This window comes from Eleutherodactylus coqui, chromosome 9, assembly GCF_035609145.1.
Source record: "Eleutherodactylus coqui strain aEleCoq1 chromosome 9, aEleCoq1.hap1, whole genome shotgun sequence".
NCBI lineage: Eukaryota > Metazoa > Chordata > Amphibia > Anura > Eleutherodactylidae > Eleutherodactylus > Eleutherodactylus coqui.
The window spans coordinates 155,915,624-155,938,345 of record NC_089845.1 but is presented as its reverse complement, the minus strand read 5'-3'; the positions used below and the strand labels follow the sequence as shown (position 1 = coordinate 155,938,345).

At 42.8% G+C, this 22,722-nt stretch overlaps 1 pseudogene; it reads left to right on the top strand.

The window, feature by feature from the left end:
* The first annotated feature begins 170 nt into the window (after window positions 1–170).
* On the top strand, window positions 171–18,607 carry LOC136578727 (uncharacterized; annotated as a pseudogene).
* Window positions 18,608–22,722: the final 4,115 nt, after the last annotated feature.

The following is a 22,722-nucleotide window of genomic DNA, read 5'->3' as shown; positions in this document are numbered from 1 at the left end:
GACGTTAGTATGGAAGTGCGAATATTTTGGCGAAAAATCGCCAGAGTCTTGTCAAGGCAGACGAAAGTGTGCGTATGCCGTCATCTGTGCGTGCCCCACCCCGCGGCTGAACATTACACATGACAGTCGCTGGGCAGCGCCATTTTGTGCCCACACTTTGCGAAATTAACATGTCTGGCCACAGTTCACCACTGGGATGTCGTGAAACACGGCTGCTGGTCCAGATGATGGACCAGCTGGATTACGATGGGCACCATGGGCCCCACCAGCACCCCCACAAGTGTAAGCAGAAAGTTATGAGAAAGATCCGATGGGTGGTGGTGCGGCAATTCGGGACAGTGAGGAGCCGCCTACAGCTGCAGAAGAGGTGGAGCGACCTTAAGCTCAAGGACCCTGAGCGTCTTGAGGTCATCAGGCAGCACCTACGTCATTGGGAAGGAGGTAAGCACAGTGTGTGTGTGTGTGTGTGCTCTGAAAATGTAAGCAATTTTACATGGTGGGAGTGTTTTAAGGGGGCGTGGCTTATGTCTCAATTAGCATTATTGCAGACATGCAAGTGCCACTTTAGCTACAGGAGCAACCTTTTGGTTAATGGCCATCGTTGACGCAGCTCTACCACATGGTGTGAGCTCAAGAACGCCTTGAATGTTATATTAATGTTCTGCATTTATTTGCATAACAGTTGCGAATACGAGTTGCGCGAACAACATTAAAAGTGTTCATGTTACTGTCCTAACAGATGCAACACAAAGTCACAGGGCGGATTCTGGAGAGGAACGCACTCCCTCACCAGCACGGGAGCCTACACCTCCACCAGAAGCCATTCAGGAGGAGGCAGCCGGTAAGTGTAAATAGTCTGTGCAACTTTTGTCAAATCACGATTGACGACATAAATAGGGCTCCCACACACTTGCGATTGCGTTTCGGGCTTTACGCGATTGTCAATAACGCAATGCACCAAAAACGCAGTTGCGTCCGTTGCATTTTTTTTACATTGAAAGTCACATTGACAATCTGTTTAACCAAAAACCCAATCGCAAGTGTGTGGGAACCCTATTTATGCGCCCGTGTGACTGCAGGAAGGAGACGGACCTACCTGAAGACGGCCGTCTCCCTGCAGCGCCGGAGGAAAGAACACATGACCGGCAATGAAGCTGGTCACATGTTCTTTCCTCCGGCGCTGCAGAGAGATGTCCGTCTTCAGGTACGTACGTCTGCTTGTGTCAGTCACACGGGCAAGATTGCTAGTAAAATAATATTTTAAAACCAAAAACAAGCAAACGTGTTTTCAATTCTCTATTCATAAATCTTTGTACACTATACACATTTTTGTGTAAAACGACGATAAACCATGATTGCACATTATTTAGGGTTCAAGCATGTTTTCACATCTACAGGCCAGTTGCCAAACTATATGGTCTATGTCATGCACATAATGTTTAGAAAAAAAGATTTTCATCCCACCTTAGACAGCTTCTAGCTCCTGGTTCCATGGAATCTACTTGTGAAAGAAGTAAAACCTACATGAACTGTAACACCAGTAATGCAATCTATGTAATCTCATGCGCAGAATGTAATAAGAACTACATTGGTTGTACGACACGAAAATTAGAACCCGCATTGCGGAACATGTGCGATACATTAAAAATGGCAATTCCAATAGTTCAGGAGCAGCAAAGCACTTCCTGGAGACACACTCAGGGAGTTTGAAGAGCTTTAAACTTTTTGGGATAGAGCAAGTTACTAATGGTAACAGAGGAGGTGAGGTCAGCCAGGTACAGATACTAACGCTGAATACCAGATACCCAAGGGGCAGGAATTGTAAAACTGACCTCCTCTATATATACTAACTTGCATAAACTAATTGAGCAATAACCTAATTAATCTCCATATGCAGTTTCAATCTGTCTTCATATATAAGCAGATTGTATACATAAAATTATATCAATTAATTCTTTGTCCCAATATTAAAATATCAATTAATCATTATTAAGATGTTTATGGAATCCCATCTGATAATAATAATGGATGGCTAAAGCGCTTCTACACATTTATAAATATGATCTGTTTCCATGTAACAAATAACATGCAGGGATTCTTTTTCTATTATAAGATATTAATCGGTTATCCTACAAATATTTCTGGAACCATATGTGTATATTGTAGTGAGGGGAATGATAGCATTGACTGCTTTCTTGTCAGTTCTTATGGGGAGAGACTGACAGAAAGATTTAGTCTGGCTACTAGGCATATTAAGGGTTAAAATTCACAGTTTGGTTTTAATCAGTTAATTAAGCCTAAGGCTTTTTAAAGGTTTGTGAACAGAGTGCATGTAGAGGTGATCAAGGCTCTTGACAGAGTTGAAACCGGTCCTTCCTTTTCTGTGAATATGCACATATTTTAAACACTAAAGCAGCAAGTATGTCATGCACATACTTCACACTAGTAACACACGCAGTATGCTCCTAGGCAACTCATGGATCTAACTTGAACTCTTGCGGGAGCTTTTATCACTTCTCTTGGAAGGTACAAAGGCTCCAGCAGAGATCCATGGTTAGAGGCTGCATTGAGTGGTTTTTATTGAGCGTCACGGACAGCATTTCAACCCTCAATACTCATTTCTACCACTTTAACACAGTGAGAAATGAGCACAGTGTCCTACACAGGCTGCATACATGTTTCCAACATAGTGCTCCTGCTGTTGGACTTGTCTTAGCATCTGAAAAGCTAGTTAAGGGGCCACAAACATTCGGCCTACTAGGAACACATTTGCAGCCTTAAGGGGTTAAGGGGTTCCCTTGGCTAAGGGCCCCAAATGAGGTATTGGTTTACTACATTGCCCAACTTCAGCTAACTGTTTTAAGAGTGCCTCAGTTTGAAAGGCCGTTTCCTATATGGAGCTGAAGGTGGGCCAGTTAGTACAAGCTCGCAATCCACGTCAAGGATCCTCGTTACTTGCGAGTCCCTAACTATTATGTGCCAATAATCTAACTACAAAAAAGGGGGCACAGCCAGCTTAAAAAACAATATATACAATCTTGAGAAACCAGCTCATTAGCCTCCTCGAGCATGTTCCATCTGCCACGGAAGTGCTCCCTGTGGAGATAGGAAATACTCTGTGAAGAGGTCCCTGATGAGGATAGCAGATTGTGCTGGCCTACCATGCTGTACAGCCTCGTCCAAAACTTTTCCCCCAAAAGCAGTGGGTAAAGGATGCCCAACATTCAAAACTGTATCATGTCGCCGGCAGAAATTATGTAGAACCACACAGGCCCTAATTACCGCTGACACGTTCTCAGGAGCCAGCTGAATGGTACTTAGTAAGACTCGCCAACGATTAGCGAGAATACCAAATGCACACTCCACATAATGCTAGGCGCGTGTGAGGCGGTAATTAAAGACCTGCCTCCTGGTGTCAATGTTCCTGTGAGCAAAGGGCCGCATGACATTATTAGACAGGCCAAATGCCTCATTCGCCACAAAGACAAATGGGGCTGCTGTACCTGACGAGCCAGGAAAGGCCTGGGGCGCAGGAATAGAAAGCTGCTGTTCCCTCAGCCGCCTACCCATTCTGGACGTGCTGAAAATGCGTGCATCAGCAGCACTTCCAAAGGCCCCAATATCAACCAGCAGGAATCGATAGTTACTGTCAGCAACAGCAAGGAGGACCACCGAAAAGAACTGCCGATAGTTGAAATATTGAGAGCCCGAGTTAGGTGGCTTCTGGACACGAATATGCTTCCCGTCCAGCGCCCCAATGCAGTTTGGGAACTGCGCAGTGCTCATAAATCCCTCGGTGACGTCCAGCCAATCTTGACGAGAGGGAGGAGCCATCACCAAAGGTACAAGACATTGCCAAAGGACGTCACAGGTCTCCCTGATGATTCCCCCAATGGTAGAGCGGCCAATCAAGAAATGCGCATGCTGCGAAGCATAGGAATTCTCAGTAGCCAGAAATCTGTGGGAGAAGAAGAAGAAAAAAAAGGTAAGAACTTTGCAACATGACATGAACTTACTATATATAGAAATGCATCATTTTAACTAACAGACTACAAACATTTACTCAGACCAATGACAAACATGATACATTGGCGCGCTGGCTTTGCGTCTACCTCTTCGCTTGTTCGAAAAAGATGTTCGCAATAGTAACCGTCTGCCCAAGGTAAGCGCATGCTCGGCCCAAACGACGTAGGCGCTACATAAAGTATTTACACAAGGAGCCTTCCCCAGGTGAGACTAATTATTCTGCTGCATCAACGATCCCTTGATACAGACTACTCAAGTGCTGTCAAACCGCAGCAAGCTGTGGCAAAACAAAGGACAGCAATAATTAAAAATGGATGAGGAAGGGGTGGGGCCGATATACGTTGTCCTTGTCTGCAGGGGGAGGAGGATGAAAGAGCCAGGAGCAGGAACTGAGCTCCTGCCCCTTCCCCACCCCTCCCCACTATTTGCAATAGGAGGGGACGAGACGGGGGCGAAGCAAAGTACCACCGCTTAGCTCCGCCCCCGTCCCGCCCTTCCTATTGCAAATAGTGGTGAGGGGCGGGGAAGGGGCAGGAGCTCAGTTCCTGCTCCTGGCTCTTCCATCCTCCTCCCCCTGCAGACAAGGACAACGTTTAACGGCTCGGCGTGAAAACACGAGGCGATATACGGTCGTCTGAATAAAGTAAACATGTATAGACAAAGGTACAAAGGCTACACGGGGAAGGGATGAAAGATAACGACAGATGATGTGACCTCGAGACAGATGAGAACTTACCGCAGAGTGACCAGGAGTCTTTCCTCAGCAGAGATACTGTCACGCATGTTGGTATCTCTGTACGTAATCCCGGCACGCACCACCTCCAGAAGTTCATCGAACATGGTGACCGACAAAAAACAAAAGTCAATGAACTTGTTCGGGTACTGCCTGAGGTCCGCTTACAGGGAGTGATACATCCCAATACGTTCCCGCAGCTCCACCAGCGGATCCACCAGTACCTCCTAGTCCTCCTCCTCCTGACCGGCCCAGGACTATCGCTAGCCCTAGGTTGGTCACTAGCAAGGTAGCCAAACACATCCTCTGGCAGGTGAGCAGAAAGCCTAGATAGACGCATCATCAACCAGGTAAAGAAAATATCATCTCGTGACGACATCTCTCCAGCTCCAGTAATGTCACGCACACCCAGGAGGAACCAGAAGCAGAATGAAGAACAGGCCTCATTAGCAGCTATTTATAACACCTGGTAGTAGGCTGCAGCATGATTACTTGCACGGCGAAAAAGTTCCGAAAAAGTTCCGGACGATCCTAGATTCATGCGCATTTTGATGCGCACGGCGATTTTTCTCAGGTCAGACGGCCATTTTGCTCCGACGACAAACGCGGCTAGGTGCAGATTTTTTGGCGAATCGTCGGCCCCGGTCACGCGATTTGCGGATGCGCATCTGTTATACGATCCGCAAATCGCGCGAAAAACGCACGTGTGACCGAGGCCTTAGGTGAAAGGCTCAGCAGATAGTATCACACATGATGGGATTAGATAGCTCAGCAGACAGTATCACACATGATGGGATTAGATACACAGCTCAGCAGACAGTGTCACACATGATAGGATTAGATACTGCGGCTCAACCGACTGTCTCACACATGGCTTCGATAGAGCAGCTCAGCAGAGAGTATCAGCAATGATAGGATTAGGTACACCACTTAGCATACAGTAACATATGTGAACAGCTGAGATACAGTGGCATGGCACAGTATTACACATGAATAAATTAGATACATCCACCCAGTAGCAGGCATGACAGATACAGCAGCTCAGCGGACTGCATCACACATGATAGATCCAACACCTCAGCAGACAGTAGCGCTCTTGATAGGATTAGATACCCAACAAATATTAGCACACATGGTAAAGATTAGATGCCCCAGCCCAGCAGATAGTAGTTGGCATGATAGGATTGGATACAGCTAGAGATGAGCGAGCATCGCTCTTCTCGAGTAACTGCTTACCTGTCCGAGCAGACTTGTGGGGGGCAGGGGGCGGGGGGTGGCGTGGGGTAGCAGGGGTGAGAGAGAGATCTGTCTGACTCTCTCTACCCCTCCCACCCCACCCGCTAACACCCGCTGCCCCCCCCCCCATCCCGAGGACCAGTAAGCAGTTACTTGAGAAGAGCGATGCTCGCTCATCTCTAGATACAGCAGTTCAGCAGACAGTATCATAAAAGACAGGTTAAGATACAGCAGCATAGGAGTGCTCAGTCCCTGGGAATGCGTCCCGCGCCCGTCCCTCCGCTGCTATGTCCACATCATCTATTGTGTTCGTGCGGATCCTCCCTCTATGGAATTATTGGGGTGTAGTGTGAGCGGGCGAGATTACACAACCAGGGGAGGAGGTTCCTCTACCTCCTGCTCTTCTGGATTATCAAGGACAAAATGTTCTTTTTCAGTTTTTGACATAATTGCCACTAGAGATGAGCGAGCATGCTCGCTAAGGACAAATACTCAAATGAATAATGTCCTTTTCTAGTACCTGCCCGCTCATGAGAAAAGATTTGGGTGCCGGCGGGGATGAGCGGTGTGTTGCGGGATTCAGCAAGAGGAAGAGGGGGGGAAGAGAGAGAGAGATCTCCCCCCCGCTTTCCTCAGCCACCCCCTGCCGGCACCCAAATCTTTTCTCACGAACGGATAGGTACTCGAAAAGGACAATACTCGCTCATCTCTAATTGCCACCAGAGTGATCATCGCCGAAATCACCAACCGGGTTGATTTTCTTAACAAGTCAGCAGTAATAAATTATGTATCCTGGCTGAAATACTACAAGGTGTCACTGAAGTGTTACAATGTAACAATCTCATAATCCTGTATCCTCTGCACTATAGATACTAATCCCACATCCTGAACACTTCCCATATCAATCCCGCATCCTCAGCACTATAGATACTAATCCCACATCTGAACACTTCCCATATTAATCCCATATCCTCAGCACCAATACTAATCCCACATCCTGAACACTTCCCATATTAATCGTGTATCCTCAGCACCAATACTAATCCCACATCCTGAACACTTCCCATATTAATCGCGTATCCTCAGCACCAATACTAATCCCACATCCTGAACACTTCCCATATTAATCTCGTATCCTCAGCACCAACACTAATCCCACATCCTGAACACTTCCCATATTAATCGTGTATCCTCAGCACCATAGATACTAATCCCACATCCTGAACACTTCCCATATTAATCCCATATGCTCAGCACCAATACTAATCCCACATCCTGAACACTTCCCATATTAATCCCGTATCCTCAGCACCATAGATACTAATACCACATCCTGAACACTTCCCATATTAATCCCATATGCTCAGCACCAATACTAATCCCACATCCTGAACACTTCCCATATTAATCCCGTATCCTCAGCACCATAGATACTAATACCACATCTGAACACTTCCCATATTAATCCCATATGCTCAGCACCAATACTAATACCACATCTGAACACTACCCATATTAATCCCATATGCTCAGCACCAATACTAATCCCACATCCTGAACACTTCCCATATTAATCCCGTATCCTCAGCACCATAGATACTAATACCACATCTGAACACTTCCCATATTAATCCCATATGCTCAGCACCAATACTAATCCCACATCCTGAACACTTCCCATATTAATCCCGCATCCTCAGCACCAATACTAATCCCACATCCTGAACACTTCCTATAATAATCCCGCATCCTCAGCACCAATACTAATCCCACATCCTGAACACTTCCCATATTAATCCCGTATGCCCAGCACCAATACTAATCCCACATCTGAACACTTCCCATATTAATACCATATCCTCAGCACCAATACTAATCCCACATCTGAACACTTCCCATATTAATCACGTATCCTCAGCACCAATACTAATCCCACATCCTGAACACTTCCCATATTAATCCCGTATGCTCAGCACCAATACTAATCCCACATCCTGAACACTTCCCATATTAATCTTATATCCTCAGCACCAACACTAATCCCACATCCTGAACACTTCCCATATTAATCCCGTATGCCCAGCACCAATACTAATCCCACATCTGAACACTTCCCATATTAATCCCATATCCTCAGCACCAATACTAATCCCACATCCTGAACACTTCCCATATTAATCCCATATTCTCAGCGCCAATACTAATCCCACATCTGAACACTTCCCATATTAATCGCGTATCCTCAGCACCAATACTAATCCCGCATCCTGAACACTTCCCATATTAATCTTATATCCTCAGCACCAATACTAATCCCACATCCTGAACACTTCCCATATTAATCCCGTATGCTCAGCACCAATACTAATCCCACATCCTGAACACTTCCCATATTAATCGCGTATCCTCAGCACCAATACTAATCCCACATCCTGAACACTTCCCATATTAATCCCGTATGCTCAGCACCAATACTAATCCCACATCCTGAACACTTCCCATATTAATCGCGTATCCTCAGCACCAATACTAATCCCACATCCTGAACACTTCCCATATTAATCCCGTATGCCCAGCACCAATACTAATCCCACATCTGAACACTTCCCATATTAATCCCATATCCTCAGCACCAATACTAATCCCACATCCTGAACACTTCCCATATTAATCCCATATTCTCAGCGCCAATACTAATCCCACATCTGAACACTTCCCATATTAATCGCGTATCCTCAGCACCAATACTAATCCCGCATCCTGAACACTTCCCATATTAATCTTATATCCTCAGCACCAATACTAATCCCACATCCTGAACACTTCCCATATTAATCCCGTATCCTCAGCACCATAGATACTAATACCACATCTGAACACTTCCCATATTAATCCCATATCCTCAGCACCAATACTAATCCCACATCCTGAACACTTCCCATATTAATCCCGTATCCTCAGCACCAATACTAATCCCACATCCTGAACACTTCCTATAATAATCCCGCATCCTCAGCACCAATACTAATCCCACATCCTGAACACTTCCCATATTAATCCCGTATGCCCAGCACCAATACTAATCCCACATCTGAACACTTCCCATATTAATACCATATCCTCAGCACCAATACTAATCCCACATCTGAACACTTCCCATATTAATCCCATATCCTCAGCACCAATACTAATCCCACATCTGAACACTTCCCATATTAATCCCATATCCTCAGCACCAATACTAATCCCACATCCTGAACACTTCCCATTTTAATCCTGTATCCTCAGCACCAATACTAATGCCACATCCTGAACACTTCCCATATTAATCCTGTATCCTCAGCACCAATACTAATCCCACATCTGAACACTTCCCATATTAATCCTGTATCCTCAGCACCAATAGTAATCCCACATCTGAACACTTCCCATATTAATCCCATATCCTCAGCACCAATACTAATCCCACATCCTGAACACTTCCCATATTAATCCCATATTCTCAGCGCCAATACTAATCCCACATCTGAACACTTCCCATATTAATCGCGTATCCTCAGCACCAATACTAATCCCACATCTGAACACTTCCCATATTAATCTTATATCCTCAGCACCAATACTAATCCCACATCCTGAACACTTCCCATATTAATCCTGTATCCTCAGCACCAATACTAATCCCACATCCTGAATACTTCCCATATTAATCCTGTATCCTCAGCACCAATACTAATCCCACATCTGAACACTTCCCATATTAATCTTATATCCTCAGCACCAATACTAATCCCACATCTGAACACTTCCCATATTAATCCCGCATCCTGAGCACCAATACTAATCCCACATCTGAACACTTCCCATATTAATCTTATATCCTCAGCACCAATACTAATCCCACATCCTGAACACTTCCCATATTAATCCCGCATCCTCAGCACCAATACTAATCCCACATCTGAACACTTCCCATATTAATCCCATATCCTCAGCACCAATACTAATCCCACATCCTGAACACTTCCCATATTAATCCTGCATCCTCAGCACCAATACTAATCCCACATCTAAACACTTCCCATATTAATACCGTATCCTCAGCACCAATATTAATACAACATCCCGAACAATGTTGTCATCTATATATATAAAATTGAATGTATGCGTGTCTGTGTCTCTGTCTGTCTGTCTGAATGTGTGTCTGTTTCTCCTTTATGCGCTACTACACCATTCATCCGATTGCCATGAAACTGTGGGAAGTTGTTGAGTGCACTCCTGGGAAGATTACTAGCATAGTACATCTATCCTATGATAAATGGCGCATGTGCGAGCATCGTCGACAATTATGCTCCCCCCCACATAGATCGTTCGATTTCCATCATTGCCACTAATTCTCTCACTTCCCGATGTCGTAGAAACATGAAATTTGACACGAGCATTGATTATGTCATAAATAGGAAAAGCTAATGGGTCCCAACTCGATTATTCAATTCTAAGCGCCAAAGAATTAGCGTCCAAATTTTACGTACGGAATCTAATTCTCTCACTTCCCAATATCATAGAAACATGAAATTTGGCACGGGCATTGATTATGTCATAAATAGGAAAAGCTAATGGGTCCCAACTCCATTATTTAATTCTAAGCGCAAAAGAATTAGCGTCCAAATTTTACGTACGGAATGTAATTCTCTCACTTCCTGATGTCATCTATATACATAAAAATGAATGTCTGTCTGTTTCTCCTTTATGCATTACTACACCATTCATCTAATCGCCATGAAACTTTGGGAAGTTGTTGAGTACACTCCTGCGAAGATTATAGGCATAGAACATCTATCCTACGATAGGTGGCGCGCATGCGGGCATCGTTGACAGTTATGCCCCCCCCCCCAGACGTAGATCTCAAGCACGAAAGAAATAGGCATTACGAGCAACGGGATGAGTGTTCAACTACAAAATGATGCATCCGCCGAACGTTTCGCAAAACAATTGCTGGATATTGAGAATGCTGAGGTAACATGAAAGCTGTGCTGTGATTGGTTGTTATATATTATACCGCTGAGGTAAAATGAATGCTGTGCTGTCATTGGTTGTTATTTCTTATACTGCTGAGGTAAAATGAAAGCTGCGCCGTGATTTTTTGCTCTTTCTTATACTGCTGAGGTAACATGAAAGCTGCGCTGTGATTGGTTGCTCTTTCTTATACTGCTGAGGTAACATGAAAGCTGTGCTGTGATTGGTTGCTCTTATACTGCTGAGGTAAAATAAAAGCTGCGCTGTGATTGGTTGCTATTTCTTATACTGCTGAGGTAAAATAAAAGCTGCGCTGTGATTGGTTGCTCTTATACTGCTGAGGTAAAATGAAAAAGCTGCACTGTGATTTTTTGTTATTTCTTATACTGCTTATGTAACCTGAAAGCTGCACTTAAATTGGTTGCTCTTTCTTGTACTGCTGAGGTTACAAAAAAGCTGCGCTGTGATTGGTTGCTATTTCTTATATTGCTGCGGTAAAATAAATGCTGCGCTGTGATTGGGTGTTGTTTCTTATACTGCTGCGGTAAAATAAATGCTGCGCTGTGATTGGTTGCTATTTCTTATACTGCTGAGGTAAAATGAACGCTGTGCTGTCATTGGTTGTTATTTCTTATACTGCTAAGGTAAAATAAAAGCTGCACTGTGATTGGTTGCTCATTCTTATACTGCTAAGGTAAAATAAAAGCTGCACTGTGATTGGTTGCTCATTCTTATACTGCTGAGGTTACATAAAAGCTGCGCTTAAATTGGTTGCTCTTTCTTATACTGCTGAGGTAAAATAAAAGCTGCGCTGTGATTGGTTGCTATTTCTTATACTGCTGAGGTAACATGAAAGCTGCACTGTGATTGGTTGCTATTTCTTATACTCCTGAGGTAACATGAAAGCTGCGCCGTGATTGGTTGCTATTTCTTATACTGCTGAGGTTACATAAAAGCTGCGCTGTGATTGGTTGCTCATTCTTATACTGCTGAGGTTACATAAAAGCTGCACTGTGATTGGTTGCTATTTCTTATACCACTGAGGTAAAATAAAAGCTGCACTGTGATTGGTTGCTCTTTCTTATACTGCTGAGGTAAAATGAACGCTGTGCTGTCATTGGTTGCTCTTTCTTATACTGCTGAGGTAAAATAAAAGCTGCGCTGTGATTGGTTGCTCCTTCTTATACTGCTGAGGTAAAATGAAAGCTGCGCTGTGATTGGTTGCTCTTTCTTATACTGCTGAGGTTACATGAAAGCTGCGCTGTGATTGGTTGCTCTTTCTTATACTGCTGAGGTAACATGAAAGCTGTGCTGTGATTGGTTGCTCTTATACTGCTGAGGTAAAATAAAAGCTGCGCTGTGATTGGTTGCTATTTCTTATACTGCTGAGGTAAAATAAAAGCTGTGCTGTGATTGGTTGCTATTTCTTATACTGCTGAGGTAAAATAAAAGCTGCGCTGTGATTGGTTGCTCTTATACTGCTGAGGTAAAATGAAAAAGCTGCACTGTGATTTTTTGTTATTTCTTATACTGCTTATGTAACCTGAAAGCTGCACTTAAATTGGTTGCTCTTTCTTGTACTGCTGAGGTTACAAAAAAGCTGCGCTGTGATTGGTTGCTATTTCTTATATTGCTGCGGTAAAATAAATGCTGCGCTGTGATTGGGTGTTGTTTCTTATACTGCTGCGGTAAAATAAATGCTGCGCTGTGATTGGTTGCTATTTCTTATACTGCTGAGGTAAAATGAACGCTGTGCTGTCATTGGTTGTTATTTCTTATACTGCTAAGGTAAAATAAAAGCTGCACTGTGATTGGTTGCTCATTCTTATACTGCTGAGGTTACATAAAAGCTGCGCTTAAATTGGTTGCTCTTTCTTATACTGCTGAGGTAAAATAAAAGCTGCGCTGTGATTGGTTGCTATTTCTTATACTGCTGAGGTAACATGAAAGCTGCACTGTGATTGGTTGCTATTTCTTATACTCCTGAGGTAACATGAAAGCTGCGCCGTGATTGGTTGCTATTTCTTATACTGCTGAGGTTACATAAAAGCTGCGCTGTGATTGGTTGCTCATTCTTATACTGCTGAGGTTACATAAAAGCTGCACTGTGATTGGTTGCTATTTCTTATACCACTGAGGTAAAATAAAAGCTGCACTGTGATTGGTTGCTCTTTCTTATACTGCTGAGGTAAAATGAACGCTGTGCTGTCATTGGTTGCTCTTTCTTATACTGCTGAGGTAAAATAAAAGCTGCGCTGTGATTGGTTGCTCCTTCTTATACTGCTGAGGTAAAATGAAAGCTGCGCTGTGATTGGTTGCTCTTTCTTATACTGCTGAGGTTACATAAAAGCTGTGCTGTGATTGGTTGCTACGTGGAATAATTTGTATTTATTGTGAATGTCTAATTGCCACTCCCACTCAATACATTTACATGCGTTTTTTTCATTGTTTAATCGATTTCAATTCTCATAATCTTTCGAATACTGCATTTTTCCATTTATTGATTTATTCTTTTTTTCCAGCAAATTTGCGAGCATCGTCGACAGTTATGCCCCCCAAACGAAAATCGATTGGTCAATCTACATCTCAAGCACGAAAGAAAAAGGCATTACGAGCTTCAGAAACAACGGGAAGCAAGATTAGAAGCTGTTTGAATACAAAGTGCTCAAGCCCGTTCTTCTCAAACGAACGAGCAACGAGAATCCAGATTGGAAACCCATCGATTCCGCACTGTTCATGCCCGCTCGAATGAAACAGTTGACCAACGGACAGCAAGACTGGGAACCAATCGAGAACGCAATGCTCGATCCAGACAGACACTGCACGCTGATTTGAATCTTGCTGCATTCCATTACGATGCTGATTATGATTACAGTCATCATCCAAGTGTCGTTATTGGAAAAATGGACAACTTATGCAAATTTTGCCGTGCATTGAAATTCAAAAATGAAACTCCAGGAATGTGCTGCGCAGGTGGAAAAGTGAAATTGCCTGAATTGCATTTACCACCCGAACCATTATCAACGTTGCTATCCGGTGACACAAGCCAGTCTAAACATTTCTTGGCTAACATATGCAAGTACAATTCATGTTTCCAGATGACATCGTTCGGTGCAACAGAAATCATACGAGACAATTACATGCCAACGTTCAAAGTCCAAGGCCAAATTTATCATCTCGCTGGATCACTTCTACCACTGCTGCATTCAGATCACAAATTTCTCCAAATTTATTTCATGGGAAACACCGATGAACAAGTTGATCAACGTTGTCGAGTCAATACCAGCACTAATCCAGAAATTGTTGCTGCATTACAAAATTTATTTGAGTAACACAACCAATTAGTTCAACTGTTCAGGACGGCCCTCCAGCGTATGCCAGCTGATGATTACGTTGTTGTCATTAGAGCTGACAAAACACCAGTCGGCCAACACGAAAGACAATACAACGCACCAACAATTAATGAAGTGGCGATCGTCATAGTTGGCGAAGAATTTAACTCGCGTGATATAGTTCTTCATCGCAGAGATGGTCATCTTCACCGAGTCTCCGAAACTCATCGCTCATACGATGCATTGCAATATCCAATTTTATTCTGGCAAGGAGAGTGTTATGAAGAGGGAGCGCTCACTATTCAGATGACCATAATTGATGAGTTGTGATTGGAAAGATAAATCCTGGAGTCAAGATGATGTGTACCCAGTTCATGCAGGTAGATGGAGGCTGCAGAGCGGCTTGAGATGACCCCCAAACAATTGATTGAAGGGGGAAAGTATGCAGTAAAAAAAGAGAAAGAAAAATCTCAGCGCTCAAGAAGAGGGTACCAATTAACTGTGAAGGTTAAATGTAATGATAGACTTACTTCACGGAGGCGTCCGGAAATAGACGCCTCCGGTCCCAGAAAGCATAAGACAAAGTCCTGCGGCAAAGGCGATCCGTTTCACTTGTTTATTTACTTACAATGATGGTAGACGCGTTTCGGCCAGTTAAAGGGTCTGGCCTTCATCAAGTACAGAATAAAATATGGCAAACATGCAATATATATAACAATAAAAGAAATGAGTAATTACCTTCTCATGTGGTGTGTGGGGGTGTTGTTCCGTTCTGCAAATGGTCGCGTTCAGAGAGGAAGGACGCCGCAAGATGACGTAGCGGTATCTCTCCCTGCCCTGTTCTAAGATGGCTGACAGTGACATAACTGCAAATGCTGCACCATAATTTGTCACAAAAGAAAAGAGATAGAATCGGTCAATGGTAGCATCCCATTCCCAATCCAACAACATCTGGATTGTGGTTCCGATCATATTATTTATCTCATTGAATGCCCCTGTCCTTTCAGATATATAGGACGCACCATTAACTCTCTACGGTCCCGAGCCAACCAGCATAGATTCAACATTAAAAATAAATTTCTGAAACACAGTGTGTCCAAACACTTCTCCATTTATCATAATTCTAATCCATCTCTACTAAAAATCACTCCTATAGAACAAATCCCTGCAGGCAATTTTTCAACTTTGAAAGCAAAAGAAATGTTTCACATTTTTCATTTTAATACCCTAACCCCTTATGGGTTGAACGAAACATTAGAGAAAATCTGATTTTACTATTTTTGTATTAGAATTTTACTCTGAATTTTATATTTATATATTTATTATGTATGAAATGTGTTATCTGATGCATATCTAGGCTACACCTTGTCGGCAGTATTGAAACTGCATATAGAGAACCAATACCACCAGATGATATAGCTTCTTTACCTTTCCGATGATATTAAGCAACTGAGTATTTATAGTACCAATAATTGTGGTATATCTATACTATGGTCTTGCAAATCGAAGCTCTCTATGTGCTAACATACACTCTCTATGTAAACCTTTTGAAAGTTTGTCACGTTACTATGCGACGCTTTCCACGCCCCATTGGTGATGTCATATCATGTGATTCCCCTTTAACACGCCCATTGGGTCCTCATGACGTAACGACGCTGTGTTCGCTGAGTAACAAACAGCACCCTGTGTTTATGCAATCGCGCCTATAACGTGATTGCGCCGCCACATTTAAAACAGGATTCCACATGGACGTTCCATCATGTAAACATCTTTTTATAAATTTTGAGCATATTTGTTTAGTGCTTGTAGTAGTCATCCGCATAGCGACGACACAAGGCCACGCCCCCCGGCATGGTCACGTGTCTAACGTGACAACGTCATCACGTTTACCTACAACTTCCCTATGACCTCCACTCCTCTGTTTTAACAGTCACGCATTGCCGCGTTATAACGCGGCCGAGTCACTGTCAGCCATCTTAGAACAGGGCAGGGAGAGATACCGCTACGTCATCTTGCGGCGTCCTTCCTCTCTGAACGCGACCATTTGCAGAATGGAACAACACCCCCACACACCACATGAGAAGGTAATTACTCATTTCTTTTATTGTTATATATATTGCATGTTTGCCATATTTTATTCTGTACTTGATGAAGGCCAGACCCTTTAACTGGCCGAAACGCGTCTACCATCGTTGTAAGTAAATAAACAAGTGAAACGGATCGCCTTTGACGCAGGACTTTGTCTTATGCTTTCTGGGACTGGAGACGTCTATTCCCGGACGCCTCCGTGAAGTAAGTCTATCATTACATTTAACCTTCACAGTTAATTGGTACCCTCTTCTTGAGCGCTGAGATTTTTCTTTCTCTTTTTTTACTGCATTCTGGCAAGGAGAAGATGGATATCATTTCAACATCAAAATGAGAAATCCACAAACACATGAGGAGACCAATAAGAAAGTCAGTGCCATGAATTACTATTCATATCGATTGATGATTCGTGAGAACCCAGACAATCACATTTGAAATGCCGGCATTTGTTCCATCAATACATTGTCGATATGTATGCAAAAATCGAGACCGAACGACTTCTCTTCATTCGATTGAATTAAACCAAACTGCATTCAGAAGAATATATTCATTTACGTGATGCAATTGCTACTGATGGCAATCCCAATGAACTGGGAAAAATGGTCATCCTGCCGGCTACATTCACAGGAAGCCCACGGCACATGCATGAATACACACAATATGCAATGACTTATGTTCGTGCATATGGCCGTCCAGATTTTTTCATAACATTCACGTGCAATCCTACGTGGGATGAAATTAAAGAACTTCTGTTGCCTGGACAATTGCCTTCGGATCGCCTTGACATCATCGCACGTGTGTTCAAACAAAAATTGAAATCCATGATGGATTTCATTGTCAAACATCATGTTTTTGGGGAGACACACTGTTGGATGTATTCCATTGAATGGCAGAAAAGAGGATTACCGCATGCACACATTTTGATTTGGTTGATCGACAAAATTACACCAGACCAAATTGATGAAGTCATCTCAGCAGAAATCCCAGATGTCAACATTGATCCAGGCTTATTCGAAGTCGTTACTAAAAACATGCTTCATGGTCCATGTGGCGCAATCAACAACTATTCTCCATGCATGAAGGATGGAAAATGCACGAATCGCTATCCAAGAGACTTACATGCTGAAACCATCACTGGAAATGATGGATATCCACAATATCGTCGACGATCAACTGAAGATGGTGGCAAATTAATCACTTTAAAGTGCGCAACAATGACATTGAAGTCGATAATCGTTGGGTTGTGCCGTATTCACCATTACTCTCAAAGATGTTCAAAGCACACATCAATGTCGAGTATTGCAATTCAGTGAAATCGATCAAATACATTTGCAAATATGTCAATAAAGGAAGTGATATAGCAGTTTTTGGAGTGGAAAATGCATCTGCACCAATTGATGAAATGGAACGATATCAATTGGGACGCTACATTAGTAGCGATGAAGCTGTTTGGCGTATTTTCTCATTTCCAATTCATGAAAATGGACAGCGCGTGTATTTTACAACTGAAAATGTACATGCAAGAGCATCTTCGCCACCGCAAACAACATTAATTGCCTTCTTCTCATTGTGCACGCATGATTTGTTCGCAGGAACGCTACTTTACTCAGAAGTGCCAAAATACTACACATGGAATGCATCAGCGAAAAACTATCAACATCGTAAACAGGGCAAACCAGTTGAAGGACATCCAAATTTATATTCGTCCGACACGTTAGGCCGCCTGTATACAGTTCACCCAAACAATCAAGAATGTTTTTACTTGCGCTTACTGTTAGTTAACATGCGTGGACCAAAATCCTTCCAAGAACTGGGAACAGTAAATGGTGAAGTATGTGCGACCTATCGAGAAGCTTGCCAACAATTAAATCTTATTGAAAACGATGCCCATTGGGACACAGCACTCAATGATGCATCGAATACTGCTCAACCACAGCAAATACGCACGTTATTTGCGATAATATTGACAACGTGTTTCCCATCCAATCCGAAAGATCTTTGGGAAAAATACAAAGATTACATGAGTGAAGACATCCTACGTCGTTTGCGAGCAACGAATCCGGACATGCAATTCACAACAAACGTGTATAATGAGGCGTTAGTTTCGATCGAGGATATAGGTTTGGCAATCGCTAACAAAGGATCGGTGCAGTTGGGTACGTGTGCACCGAATTGAGCTGCAAATGATGCTTATGATTGTGATTTGCAACGTGAAACACACTTCGATGTCGATGATTTGGGTACATTTGTTGAAAAGAATCTTCCAAAATTGGTTCCAGAACAATGCATTGTATATGACACAATCATAAAAGCAATTACAAATCAAAGCAGAGGATTGTACTTCATAGATGCGCCCGGAGGTACTGGCAAAACTTTTCTCATTTCAATCATTTTGGCAACTATACGATCATGGAATAAAATTGCACTGGCAGTTGCATCATCTGGAATTGCGGCAACACTTTTGGATGGTGGGAGAACAGCACATTCAGCACTGAAATTGCCCTTGAATTTGCAAGCTACTGAGACGCTAACATGCAATATCACCAAAAATTCCGGAATGGGCAAAGTTCTCCAAATTTGTGAACTTATCATATGGGACGAATGCACAATGGCTCACAAAAAAGCATTGGAAGCGCTTGATCGTACACTGCAAGATTTGAGGGGAAATGCACAGCCCTTCGGTGGAGCACTCATTTTATTGTCTGGTGATTTTCGACAAACTCTGCCAGTTATACCGCGTTCAACACCCGCTGATGAACTTAATGCATGTCTCAAATCATCAGTTCTATGGCGACATGTTAAGAAATTGACTTTGAAAACCAATATGCGTGTTCAACTACAAAATGATGCATCCGCCGAACGTTTCGCAAAACAATTGCTCGATATTGGAAATGGGAAGATGCCAATCGACAGATCAACACAATGTATCACATTGCAAACAAACTTTGGAAAGATGGCATCAACCAAAGATGAATTGATTCAAAAGGTGTTCCCAAATATCGCGCGGAATTACAAAAATCATCAGTGGCTCAGTGCACGGGCGAAATTAGCCGCTACCAACAATTATGTCAATGCCATCAATTTCAGCATTCAAAACGGAATACCAGGCGAAGCGACAACGTATAAGTCCATCGATACTGTGATGAATCAAGATGAAGTGGTCAATTACCCAACGGAATTCTTGAATTCACTTGATTTTCCAGGTATGCCACCGCACGTTTTAACATTGAAAATTGGTGTGCCTATCATTCTCCTCCGAAACATCAACCCATCACGACTTTGCAACAGTACAAGACTTTCGGTGAAAAAGATGATGAACAATGTCATCGAAGCTACAATTTTGAATGGGAAATTCAAGGGGGAAGATGTTCTGTTGCCACGGATTCCAATTATCCCAACAGACATGTCATTTGAATTCAAACGTTTACAGTTTCCGGTGCGACTCGCTTTTGCAATGACCATCAACAAAGCACAAGGACAATCGCTGCAAGTGTGTGGGATAGATTTGGAGAATCCATGCTTCTCACATGGACAACTGTATGTGGCCAGCTCATGCGTCGCAAACCTTCGGATTTATTCGTGTATGCACCAGACGGAAAAACAAAAAATATTGTGTATCCACAAGCACTCGATTAAATACATAGAATTAAAATGACACTTTGAAATGTTTTCCATATGAAAATGAGTAAGTTTAAATTAAAATGACACAATGTAAATTCAATGTTATCAGAACGAGTTTCCTTGATTTTCCTTTCTTCTGATGTCGCAGCAACGCACGACGGGTAAGCTAGTGGAATATAAAGTGTTAAGTTTCAGAATGCAATAAGTATATGTTTCTTACCATGTATTGGACTATTGACCCTTAAATAGAAGACTAAAACCTATGCTTTGTAGTGCTGGTAACTAGGATTTTAAGATAAGAAGTCAACAGACAAATTAAATAAGGCTAAGCTATGTTAACAGAGAAGACACCCAGCGATAGCAGAAATAGTGTCTAATGCGATAACAATATCCTGATTGTACTGATTTCCATGTCTAGGACGAGCCTTAAGAGCTTTGAGACTATTTGGTAGATGTCAATAAGTCTTATGATCAATAAGCTTTGTCACCTATGTAACACTAATCTTTGTACCGAGTAACTTTTGAATACGCCCTCGTCTTTCTGTATAAGAGTTGGTGTTGATAATAAAGTAGAATTCATTGAGTTCTCATGGAGAAGTGTCTTGACATAACATGGAGTGATTTCATGCTATTGATAGATAATTGCTAGCAAATCTTTTCATTACGGGCTTCCATATCTACCAATTTGGCACCTGGCAACGAGGTCATCAGATCGGTACCAGTGTGGTCCGATAACAGCTGATGCCCGGAACAGGGACCAAGTGACCAGAACCTCTGACCCGACTTACTCTTGAACGGACAGAATGCACAGAGCCATAATCAGGACAAAGCAGCTGGTAAGAAACTGTTATTCTTATCCCGCATTTGTGTCTCTGCGATTCTGTCTGGTCAAAGTTGGGTAAGTGTGTTCATTTATATTGAGTGGTTCATTTAAGGTCTAAACTTGGTCTATTTTATATGACAAAGAACCCTGTCAAATAAGCTGTCTCGTTGTCTAGGTTTGAATAAATGTGTAACCCAGTGTGTTTGAAGGCCATAATAATATCAATAGGTTGGATAATTGTCCTAGTGTGGCTATTCTATGATCTAAGTTCCCTAATCTACTGGTAACGTCTTCCGGATCCCTGATGAGGGACCCATGGTTTAGGTGGGTCCTGCGCTGTGAAGCCTGAGTTTTTAGAGTCACGCAGCGGGAACACCTGTGTATATGGTTTAAGTGGGTCCTGCACTGTGAAGTCTGAGTTTTTAGAGTCACGCAGCGGGAACGCTTGTACTGTATGTTGTCTGTAGGAAAAGTGTCTGATTTGTGACAAGAATCTCTTGCCATAGTCGATATGATATCCTTAGACGGGGTTACCCTCTCCTCAGATAAGGAGGAAAAAGGTTATTAAAAACGCATATAGATTACCAGTGAAACATGGGTAACAGATGGTCTAAGAAAGCCACCTTGGATGAGTCAGAATTGATAATGGTAAAAAACATAGTAAGGAATATAGAAGGTAAAGAGATAGCTAAAGAATGTAAGGTTTTGATGTCTATCATGAAACGACACCAGGCATGGGACCCTTTGTCCCCATCTGTGGTCAAATGCAATGATAGAATATAAGGGCAGTTTTAGAGATGCTAAACTCCTGGAGGCAGCTGAAGGTTGGGACAGATGTGCCCACCTGGTTGCTAAAGGGAAGACAGAAGAAAGAATTGAAAATGATGGTGTCAGTAAGTACAGAATGAGAAAGATAATATTAATAACAATGCCAGATCCTGAGAAACAACCCATGGAGTTCTATAGAGCTTGTCTACAGTTAGCAAGAGTTCATGACTGCTGTTATAAAGACCTAGAAGAAGTGACTAGACATAAAGCTGATTGCTTCTTCCCCTTGATGATGGAGGAATTTAATCCACCACCTGACCCTAAGGTGTCAGGTTCAGGGCCTACTTTTGTACGTCATCTGAAAGACTGGGCTTCAAAGTATATGACAGAGTTAGGAATTACCTTGCATGATGTTAGGCAGGAGAAGACTGAATCAGCAGAAATTTTTTTGTCTAGGATTCTGGTAGCATGGAGGGACTTGGGATACAGTCCTAATGTCCCTGCACATGCCCAACTTCTTACGCAAGCCTTTGTGGGAGGTCTTATAAAGAACCTGAAGGACAAATTAGAAGCCGCCCCATCATGAATGGCATACTCTAGAGGCTCTGACTTTTCTTCACGGTACTTGTAGACCTGGACAATAATGTATCCCAAAAAAACCTATCACTTGCTACAACTGTGGCAAACAGGGCCACATGCATAGACAATGTAGGGCACCTCCTAAGGCTCAGAATGGACAGTCCAAACCCAGACCGTCCTCCCCTGACCATTAGGAAACAGGCAATCTGGTGTCTGTACTCATTGATGACGTCTGCCCTTTGCAAGTTAGCAAATCCAGAAGTGGCCCAGTACCTTGTTGTCTCTGCCTGTAGGTTTAAAAAAGTCCTCTCCCCTTTCTGGTAGACACTGGAGCAGCCACTAGTGTAATACACAGCAGACATGTCAAAGAGAGTGACATCAGTAAACAAAGTCTTTTATGTGTAGGAGTGGATGGAACACCAAAAGATACTCCTTTGTCTAAGCCAATGGAAGTGAAGTTCACAACCAATTATTCTCTGACTACTCGATTGTTGGTTAGT